The sequence below is a fragment of the Uranotaenia lowii genome, chromosome 2 (assembly GCF_029784155.1).
Source record: "Uranotaenia lowii strain MFRU-FL chromosome 2, ASM2978415v1, whole genome shotgun sequence".
Taxonomy (NCBI): domain Eukaryota; kingdom Metazoa; phylum Arthropoda; class Insecta; order Diptera; family Culicidae; genus Uranotaenia; species Uranotaenia lowii.
Genome location: NC_073692.1, coordinates 317,399,253 through 317,410,537, shown reverse-complemented (window position 1 = coordinate 317,410,537; position 11,285 = coordinate 317,399,253). Strand labels below are relative to the sequence as shown.

Below are 11,285 nucleotides of genomic sequence, written 5' to 3'. Positions count from 1 at the left end.
GAAACATGGTTACGAAAAGACATTACTAACTCCGAGCTGACTGATAATTATAATATTTATCGATGTGACCGTAACTCACAGACAAGTCATTTGAAAAGTGGCGGTGGAGTGCTCATTGCCGTCAAGCAAGGTATCGAAGCAACTCCATTTACTGTTGACAATTGCGAATGCCTAGAGTAAGTACTCGTGAAAATCAAACAACACCGAAGAAATTTGTATCTCTGCTGTGCTTATTTCCGTCCTAATACTGACGTATCTACTTATGTGACACACTGCACAGCCATCGAAGGAATTATGAGAATTATGTCCGAAAATGATGTTGTTATCGTTGCTGGAGACTATAATCTTCCGAATCTTAGGTGGAGCTTTGATGAAATCACGAATGCATCCACCGATTCAGAGTTGACAGTTGTCGAGACGACTCTAGCTGCTGGGCTATCTCAAATGTGCTCAAGAGAAAACGCAAACGGTAGAGTTTTTGACTTGATCTTTACAAACAGACCTGAGATAGCCGAGATTGTGGATCCCCCGGATTCTATCTTGCCAATTGGCCGCCATCATCAACCGCATGTTGTTTTACTCGATTGCTTTGAAGAAAATGCTTTAATCGAAGACGAATATCATCTCGACCTCGATTTCAGAAGATGTAATTTTCGCCTCGTAATAGAAGCACTAGCATCCATAGATTGGTCACAGCTTATTATTATCCCGATGAAGCTGTCTCGATCTTCTACGAACAGTTGCTAAGAATAGTTGCGCTTTACACTCCAAAGAAACGACCTTTCCAACATCAGTCGTACCAGCAACATTGGTGGAACGCCGACCTTCGTCGTTTAAGAAACAGGCTACGCAAGATACGCAAACAATTCTTCTTGAATAAAACAGCAGCAAACAAAACCGATCTAGCATCAACGGAAGCTGATTACTCAGCGTAACGCAACACTCTTTTCAGGAGATACGACAATGATATGGAGAGGGAAGTGAAAAGCAATCCTTCTGAATTCTGGAAATTTATCAAGTCTAGACGTCGTACCAGCAGCTTTCCATCGCAAATATCGTTTGACGAGCGCTCCTCCGAAACTGCCTGGTAATCTGCAAACCTTTTTGCAGATTTTTTTAAGAGCGTTTATTGAACACAAATGCCACCTGCTTGATATCAACCTTCCTCAGCAGCTTCTAACCCAGCATGAAGTCTTGACAGCTCTGGAAACTATCGATCCGTCGAAAGGACCACGCCCAGATGGCATTCCGCCGTGTCTTATACTGGGCATTGCGGAATCACTTGCCGAACCACTGCAAATCATCTTTAATCGGTTACTTAACGAAGGTATTTTCCCTAGCATTTGGAAGACGGCCGCTATAACACCAATACACAAATCGGGAAACAGTCGTAGCGTGGAGAACTACAGACCTATTTCGATACTCTGTTTGTCAAAGGTTTTTGAGTCAATTATCTACGAGAGACTTTACAACGCTGCTAAACCAATAATAACCGATCACCAACATGGTGTCATGAAAAAAAGTTCAACGGTCTCGAATCTGATGAGCTACTCTGCCACACACCATACCGCTATCAGCAAAAAGCAACAAGTCGATAGATGCCATTTACATAGATTTCTCAAAAGCATTTGATAAAGTTCCACATGCAATCGCCATCAGGAAAATAGAACGCTACGGCTTTCCGTCATGGTCTACAAAATGGCTCTACTCCTACTTGACAAACCGACGAGCATTTGTGAATCTACGAGGAATCAGATCTCAGCCATTTGACGTCCCTTCGGGTGTTCCCCAGGGCAGCCACATAGGACCACTAATCTTTATCCTTTTTGTTAATGATCTTGCTTGTTTACTGCAATCCTCTAAACTGATGTATGCAGATGACCTTAAGATTTACCGGAAAATCGAATCACCAGTGGACTGTGCAGCACTTCAAGCTGACATCTCGACACTTTTGGACTGGTGCACTGCCGTTGGACGCATAATTGTCACATGTGACATTTCTTCGTTTTTGACTTTTTGATGCCAATCGTCATAATTTGAAACGTATTATTGAAATTCTTTGTCGAAACATAAAGTTTATTCTAGAAATTTTAGGAAAAATTCAAAGTCAATTTGTCACACTGGGCCAAATGGACGCATAACTGTCACACTGAGACGATTGGACGCATATTTGTCACACTCAAGAAATGAACGTATTATAACTTCGGTATGGGGATTTTTTTTTTATTATCTGACGGGTTTGCGCCGGGGGTCTTCAGATTTTCCCCAAAATTGAAAATTTGGTTAATTTTTTGCGACTTAAAAACACATGTATTTTTTCAGATTTCTAACAATTTTATTTTTCGAGTTAGCTTCGGTTAGATTTTTTTGTAAATAAAAAATAACCATTTTCCAAAGTTTCATAACTCTGTTATTTCTCAACGGAAATTATAAAATAGCACATCAAAATGCATTGAAATTTTATCAGCTTTCCAAATAAAATAGTTGGAAAAAATTAAATAATGACCTTCAACATGAAAAATTGTAAATAAACTTTAAATGGCGTCTAAAAGTACCGTCTGCACCACCGAATATTTTGCAAAAAATACCATTGTATAGCTCGATTCATGATGCAACTTTCATCTGAAGACACCAAAGTGGGCCATCGACACCTTGAAGAGTTATGAAAGAAATAATGACAATAAATCTCTTTTTTTGAATCGAAAGCAAACAATGGTCGAACAACTGCACTCACATATGAAGATAGCAAGCACTTCTAACAACATGGAAACAAAAGAACTTATCAAAGCAGGTAAAAAACACTATTTTTTCGACCTTTTCAGACTGGCCCTACTCGCATAACAGTCCCATATGAATTTTCGTCATTTTAGGTCAACATAAGGCTTCAACATAAAACACTAAAAAAAGAGGTTTTGTTCTAGAAATTTCGAAAAAAAAATATAAATTCGTGGCTGTCCTATATGAAATATTTCTGAATAACAGTCCCATATGTGAAATACCACGGATTTGGTTACTTTTCAATGCTTTTTTCGGCGAAATAGTCTTTGGTTTATTGTTTTGAATCAATTAAACATTTTTTTAACTCACTTGCTGTCGAATGATGCACACTAGTTTTCGAAGGCTGGTTCGCCTCTTTACAGAGGCGAACCAGCCTGCGGCTGAAAACCTCTTAAATAAAGACAAAAAAAAAAGTTTTCGAAGGCAGGTCTGACTTTCTTAGGAATGACTTCCTGAGCGAAAAACTATCGGATGCATTCAAAAATCGTAAAAAGATTCAACTTACAATGTGGAATTCACGATATTTTTTCCAAAAGTATGTTTCTTTTTCTGACAATTGAATTTAGAAGTTCAAAAATGATCAAATTTAAGTCTTAGAAGGTAGCTTGGTGAGAAAAATATATTCTGTATGGGAGTGTCATGCTAGTAGATTTGAAAAAGGTATCAAATATGGTCGATTAACAGTCCCATAATGAATAAAAATGGTGCTTTCGACCTTACCAATAACCCAATTTCGAAAATTTCAGGTCTAACGATTTATTATGACAACCTAGAAACGATTTTCGTTTATGCTGAAAGTGGTGGTCACAATTTAAAAATACATTCCAAAACAGAAAAAGCTGATTATCTCGCTTGCTTGTTTTTGTATATGGGACTGTTATGAAAGTAGGGGCAGTAGATTGTTGCAGCTTAACTGACTTCATTTTATATCCAAAAATCTAATAACGTATTCGTTTATACCCAGGTTTGCACCAGGTCACAACAAGTTATGCACATTTTACTGTCATTTTTAGAAGTTTATGCGCTATGTTTTGCATCCGTAATTCCTCAATGATTTAAAATGGACGGTGGAACGCTGAAGATTCGTGTGTGAGCGATCGAGGTAGTAAAACACTGACGACGAATTATGTTCGTTCTAGTATGGTAAACCTCAAAACTGGGCGAATGTAGAAAACGAATACGGTAAAAGTATCATATTTTCATCATTTTAAAGCCTGGGCTGGCCATACTGAGCTATTCGATTATTTCTACAACATTTGTGCCACTTTCTCATACTTTTTTGATCAATGGGAAAGGATTTTGGTGTCCAGTGCTTAGCTCCCGATATAAAAACTATGTAAAGCATGTCTATATTTCATTTTTTAATCACATTTTTGTGATCCCAAACACAGGGACTGAACCTTCTACTATTAGCATTGATTATGCTTCACAATGATCTTTGATCGAAAAGTTAATAAGTTATATAGTATATGACCAGGTTGTAAAAGGAACATTCTTATTATTAGTTATATCACATTAACAATACGATTCTAAGAATTTTTGTTAAAATTTAAAGTCAGTTGTGCTGCAAACACTCTACAAAGCACTAAAAAGTAGTGTTTTTACCTGCTTTGGTAAGTTCTTTTGTTTCCATGTTGTAAAGAAGTGCTTGCTATCCCCATATGTGAGTGCAGTTTTTCGACCATTGTTTGTTTTCGATGCAAAAAAGAGATTTATTGTCATTATTTCTTTCATAACTCTTCAAGGTGTAGCTGGCCCACTTTGGTGTCTTCAGATGAAAGTTGCATCATGAATCGAGCTATACAATGGTATTTTTTGCAAAATATTCGGTGGTGCAGACGGTACTTTTAGACGCCATTTAAAGTTTATTTACAACTTTTCATGTTGAAGGTCATTATTTAATTTTTTTCCAACTATTTTATTTGGAAAGCTGATAAAATTTTAATGCATTTTGATGTGCTATTTTATAATTTCCGTTGAGAAATAACAAAGTTATGTAGCTTTGAAAAATGGTTATTTTTTATTTACAAAAAAATCTAACCGAAGCTAACTCAAAAAATATAAATGTTAGAAATCTGAAAAAATACATGTGTTTTTAAGTCGCAAAAATGAACCAAATTTTCAATTTTGCGGAAAATCTGAAGACCCCCGGCGCAAATTGTCAGATAATAAAAAAAAATCCCCGTATGTCTTAATAGATTTTCACCAAACTTGGCATACGTGTCCTTGATAGTCGGGAGGGGATCACAGAGATATAAAGAGAGGGAAGGGTCACTGTTTTCGCAACATCCCAGCATGTGCAAGGAAAATTCTGCAAACTGCTTCGGGTTCGCTGCTGGCGCTTGGAAGAGTGCATGTAAACGTAACCCGCTTCACAACAAGTCAAACTATTACTCTTCCGGCGCCGTGGAACTGTAATACCAAATTGTCCGGTATGGCCATATGTGATTGTCAATGACTTTAGCAGATCATTTCTTTTTTGGTTTTGCTTTGAGTTTTTTATATTGCGCACCTCGCAAAATACCGGAGATGTTCGGGATGAAAAAGTCATATGCTTAAAATCCCTCGAGAAAAAAAAATACCGGAGATGTTTGTTTTTTAATGTTTACGAACTATTCCGCCAGAGTTACTTCATCTGGATCTTGTCCCAGGACTGTAATCACTTCGAACGGATTGATCGTCCTCTTCTGGTATCGCTTCTCTCACGGTTGCGACATTTTCAGCATGGCAGCTGACAATTAATTGAAGAAATGTTGCTTCCTGTAAAGTTAGTAACCTGCCACAAATTGCTCTCCCTTGCCGTTTTATTGATCGAACCCGTTGAAGACTTCATGTTTGTCACCAGATAATGTACGCTTTCAAATAATCCGATTCAGACCTGATTTTTATCAATTTAAACTTCCATTGGCGAATAAAAAACTAAAGCCACACACGAAATACCAAACCAAACAACTACTGAGAAAATGTTCGTGTTGTGACAAATATGCGTCCATTTTTAGACTATTAATAGAATTTCGCGGCATAAATGTCACTCAAGGATTTTTATTGAAAAAACAGTTCATTTAAAAAAAAATGATCGAGGCTCATCTGATAGGAGTATACTTTAAAGATCTACGGCATTGAAGTATGTATGTATGTATGTATGTATGGTTCCCCCATCGGTAGCAAGGTCCAGCCTATGTCTGTATGGCTTGGCCTTTCGAATTGACTTCTAGGGCTTCCACGGCCGATGGTTCGTCGAGAGAAAGCATCCAACCCTCAGAAACCTACAATGGTTGGCACTTCACTCCGCTAAATTAAATACAGTATAAATACAATGATATATAAAAAAGAAACATAATATAATATAAATCATATGTCATTTAAAAAATATTTTATAAAATGATAAATGTTAAAATGTACCAAAAAATTTTAATGAATATAAAATAATAAATAACAATAGTAATAGAGCAATATAGATATAACTCGCAGTACTTACATGGAACAAAAAAATCGCAATATTGAAATTAATTGAATGATAAAACAACAGAAATATTGCAAAAACTTAATGAAATGATTATTATTGACCGAAAAGCTGGTTTGATATAATACTATTTAAATATTTGTTTTTTGGAAGTTTGCACACATTTCCTCCATGTTCACTGTAAATAAAATCTACACTGAGTTAGTGCATGAAATGAGCTTGAATATTTTTTTGTTCTTCAATTAAATCAACAATCATTTTGACTATGAGAAAAATGTATACGATGTTCGATACAATGAACAAAAATTACACTGGTTCATGACGAAAAATAATGGAGCGCTTAGGTTTCTTTACATCCAAATTTGTAAAAGCTGAGAGAATTTAAATCTTGGAAAATCATGCGATTTATATTAAATTCTTAATTATTTTGATAATTCCTTTACTATCTGTTAACCCTTAAAAAACTTCGAAATTATGTTATGTAAAGAACTCTTTATTATCTTTTCCGTACCAAAACATGCGAATACCATGCAGTTTTTAATTTCAAGCCAGCTTTTTGATCGTTTGAAATAAAAATACAGTTAAAGGTTCAGTATTTATATTGTGTGAAAGTGTTGTCGAGTAAACAATTCGTTAATAAAAATACAAGAAAAAACTTACTGAGACCAACAAAACAAAATCATTTTTTGCAGATTACACGAAAACAATTATGAACCGTAAGCTTTATATGTGTAGGGGAAAGGTTTCCTAAATGGGCCTATCGGGTTAAATGACCCTACGGCTGTTTGATGAAATGGCTGAGTAGACAGCTTATCTGACCAATGCATTTTGAGGGTGATACGCTTAGAACATAAGGCAAAAAAGAATTTTATGAATTTTCAAACTCGAAAAAATATAAAAAAATATACAAAGTTTTGATACATTTTTATGTAATATTTCGACTTTTAAAAATTATACGTAAAGAAGCTTAAAACAAAAACTAGGATGGTTTTAGTTTCTTACTTAAATGAACTTTGGAAAAGAAACATATTTCAGCTTTTGTGGAGGTTTAATAATGATTATATAGTGGAATAAAAGAGTGTTTTTGTATGCCCCCTTCATGTTTGTAAAATGCCTCCATCCTAAAATAACAGGTTAAATAGAATAAATAAATGATTTTTATCATTGAACCTTCAAATCTAAGCTCTGAATAACATCTTAAGAGAGAATTGAATATCTAAAAACAGATTTGATAAAGTTTTTCATATAAATAAACTGCCTCCATAGTATGGCAACCCTAACTTTTGTTTTATTCCATAAAATTATAATTTACATAGATTTTTATAAAACTTCAGCTTTGTCGTACGGAAATTATTACTTTCTAGCAGTTTCAATGAAATTATATGGAAATATTGCCCAAAAAACATAAATTTTGTTCAAAACATAAATAGGCGCATTTAGCCCGCACGGTTTTAGGTTCGGCATTTTAGACAACACTTATAATAAAATCGTTTTCTTGGAAACAGAAGAAAATATTAACACAAAATTTACTCCAATGTATAGAAAACAGATGCCTGCACACGTGTATATAGTTTTTGTACACATATTCGATGTGATATTTGTTTAAATCAGTGTTCTGCTTAATAGGCGCATATAGCCCGCTCCTCCCCTACTGCCGAACAAAGTTCGCAAAATCTAAAAACTTCTCCTAGACCGGTTACACATTGCGGCGCCTCGCCTTGGCAAGCGCCTTAATAATCAGCCAGCACCCTACATGACTCACCCTTTCCTATTAACTATAAACATGCAGTTGAGACAGGTACAGCGCAGAAACTTTTGTCTTAACAAAAAGTCGGTTCAAAGAAGTCTGGTCGAGATAGATCGAAACAAGTGAAAATTGATTGAGAATTCACCTGCCTTTTCCAATTGACTAGTTTCGATCGAGCTTCAACTTGCTTCATTGAACAACGAGGCACTTATAGCATAGAAATAGTGTTTAAACGATAAAAAACGATCAGAAGTTACAGGAGAAGAGACCCGGATCGGAAAAACGAACCGAAATCGAATGGATTTCGGTCTGTTCAACCCGTGAATCGGTTAGAATTCTGACGAGAAATCCAACCGATTTCCGACGAATTCAGTGCCCTGGTGACACAACTTTCCTGACGACGATAAGTTTTGGCGAGTGAGCTGTCAGAACAATCAGTTCGTTTTCTAATCCAATCCCGACCGATTTCGGACGGAAATGAGTTCGATTTCGAACCAAATTGGTCCGATTTCGGACCAAATCGGCTCAATTTCGAACAAAAATCGGTTCGATTTCGGCCAAAATCCAGACAAAAATTGGAACGATTTCGAACGAATTGCCATCATGTAGAAATTTGTTTTTATTTATTTCATCATTGCGTCATCATATGAATTTTTCAGCCATTTTACAGTGTTTCTTTATTTTGAAAAAAGAAAAATTTGTACATATATGTAAGATATAATAATCGCAAAAATGTTGTAATTTCACTTATGCTGCTGCTTTGGACGAGCCGAATGCTGCTGTGCCTCTGTGCCTGTGTCTTTGTGCCTGGACAACTATTCTCCAGCTGTAATTTAAATGGATTGTCCTCTTGCATGTCGGCTCCGCGATAAATTTGAAGACACATCCGGCAGGAACGAACCCTTGTGATTTGGCCTTCGCTAAAATTGAAAAAAAAAAAATTTGAAGGAAGCACTTAAATTAAATGTAACTTGATTAGGCAAACAAAATGATACTCACGCCAAGTTCACCCTGACTCGGGTAGGTCTTTTCGCACTGGGTACACTTGAAGAGTCGCTCGCCCGTGTGAAATCGAGTATGTATCATAAGTACCATTCTAGTTGAATCGTTTCTGACAGCGACATTCGAATGATTGTTCGTTCGTGTGGACCTTCAGCTACCACGGAAGGGTAAAACCTTTGTCACAGAAGATACAAATGTGCGACTTTTCCCCGGTATGGATCCTTTGGCGAACTCTTGGTGTTGCCACAAAATTTAGAAGCGCGCGGCCGCTCGTTCGCATGGTCTTTTAAGTGTGCGGTCTGCATCGACCGTTCCTCGCAGCTGACATCGCAATGCTTACATGGATGCATTCTTTCCTTCTTATGACGCACCAAATGGCTTCGAAGCTGTGACGGTCCACTAACTCGCGGAAACAATAGCAATGTTTCTGGAAAGAAGAAAATATATTATATCTACCTATCTACTTTTCTAAAAAACTAACGTTGAATATACTCACATCAGAACGTTTTTTTTCATATGATTTCGCAACTGTGACTCATTGTTGAATATTGTATCATAGATTTTGCACCGAGATTCAAAATCAACATCATAGGTTCCAATTCGAACTCGAGCACTTCCAGAAGCTGAAAAAAGTAAAAATTATTACTAAACTGAGTTTGAAAACTTAAGCAACACTTACCTGATTACATTTTCCGTCGTAAAAACTTTAGAATTCTCCTTGTTTCATCTAAAACGAAGTAAATTTTCAATTTTCTGGCGAGGACATGTGTGCCTTAAAGTTGGGATCACTATATTTCGGCAAATTCCGATCGGTTCTTCTATCCGGCAGTTAATTGCTGTGTGTCAACATGACATACAAACATTTAGAGAAAACAGTTTCAACTTTTGGGGGAAAATCTCATAGCCCGAAATGCTTTCAGATCCGTATTGACCACTTCTAGACGGGTCTTGAATGTTGCCGCCTATGTGCTGCGCGATTCCGTGCAAATTAAGAGGAAAGCTTGGATGTGCATCTTCCTCCCCGTTGGCTTCGGTCAAAATGCACATTCTTCACCTGTTCGATTTGCGGCAGTTTGAGGTCCACTCGACATTCGACGCACGGAAACAATTTCTAACCGACCAAAACGGATCGAAAAAATTTGATGAAAAATAAAGAATTTCACATGTGCTGCAGCTTTGACAAGTCCGAAAAATCGAACAGAAATCAGATAAAAATTGGACAGATTCAAACTGACAACCATTACTTTGACAGTAATCGGTCCGTTTGTGAGACTCGCTCCGATCCGGGGAGAAATAAAATAAGCCTACACGGTAAACAAAGTTACTCTGTTCTGTATAAAATTCCATACAGTTTCAGGAAAAGTGTCTCCACTTAGTTTTATGTTTGGGCGCTTTACGCAGAGCGTGAGCAAAAAGCTTTTATTCATTTTGAGCTTTCAGCCTGTTAGTCAATTCTGTATATTTTGACATAGGGATGCCCATGCGTTTTGGAAATTTCTCTGAAAAAGTTAAGGTCCAAGAAATTTCTTCGAAAAAAAGTGTCTTTTTAACAATAAATTCTTTATTTATATCGTTCAAGGCAATAATATTAACAATTTAAGAACACGGTGACTATATACAAACTAACGTGCGGTATAAGTAAGGCGCTTCTGTTTGGCCGTCAGTTGCAGTTCTTTGTGGTGATTGTCGTCGAACATTGTTCCTCAAAGTTTCGTGTATTTTTATGACCGAATTCGGTTGCCATTTTCTGCTGTTTATTTGAAAGTGGAGCTCATCAGTCCCAACCCCAACATCCGCACGGAATTGCTTCGGTACGATCCAGCCACCTGAGAATGTAGTATACCTGAAAAAAGGATTGAATTTTGATATTTGCAATAATTCGATGTGCGAATTCGAATAATAAAAAAAATAAAATTTGAACGCAACATTTAAAATAATTCAATCATAATCCAAAATTTGAATCTCAACTTGAAGTCAAAATTAGTATAGAGCAATCTTTGTTATAATCTTAATTACTTTGCCAGAATAACAGAGTTTTGGAAAATAAATAATAATGTCTTAATTTTTTAAGCTACCTTTAAACAGATTTGAGCCGGGAGATTTGACTGGCATTCCGCATGTACGTCTACTGGCATCCTCGAATTGTTTCCATAGAAAATACATTCACCTGTTGATAAAATAAAAACGCATATATTGCATTAATAAGTGATATTATCCATAGCATGAGATATTTAAGTCGATTGAAGATAATAAGATAAAGCTTTTTAAAAAATGTGTGATAGTCTCACGCGGAAC

General features: G+C 36.3%; 1 long non-coding RNA gene across 1 annotated transcript; it reads right to left on the bottom strand.

Annotated features, from left to right (window-relative positions):
- Positions 1-9,510: 9,510 nt before the first annotated feature.
- Positions 9,511-10,037, bottom strand: LOC129743673 (uncharacterized). The gene is made up of 2 exons (XR_008736650.1): positions 9,670-10,037; positions 9,511-9,613 (listed from the first exon to the last, which is right to left on the bottom strand). It is a non-coding gene; the product is annotated as an uncharacterized LOC129743673 (long non-coding RNA).
- Between the last annotated feature and the right edge of the window lie 1,248 nt (positions 10,038-11,285).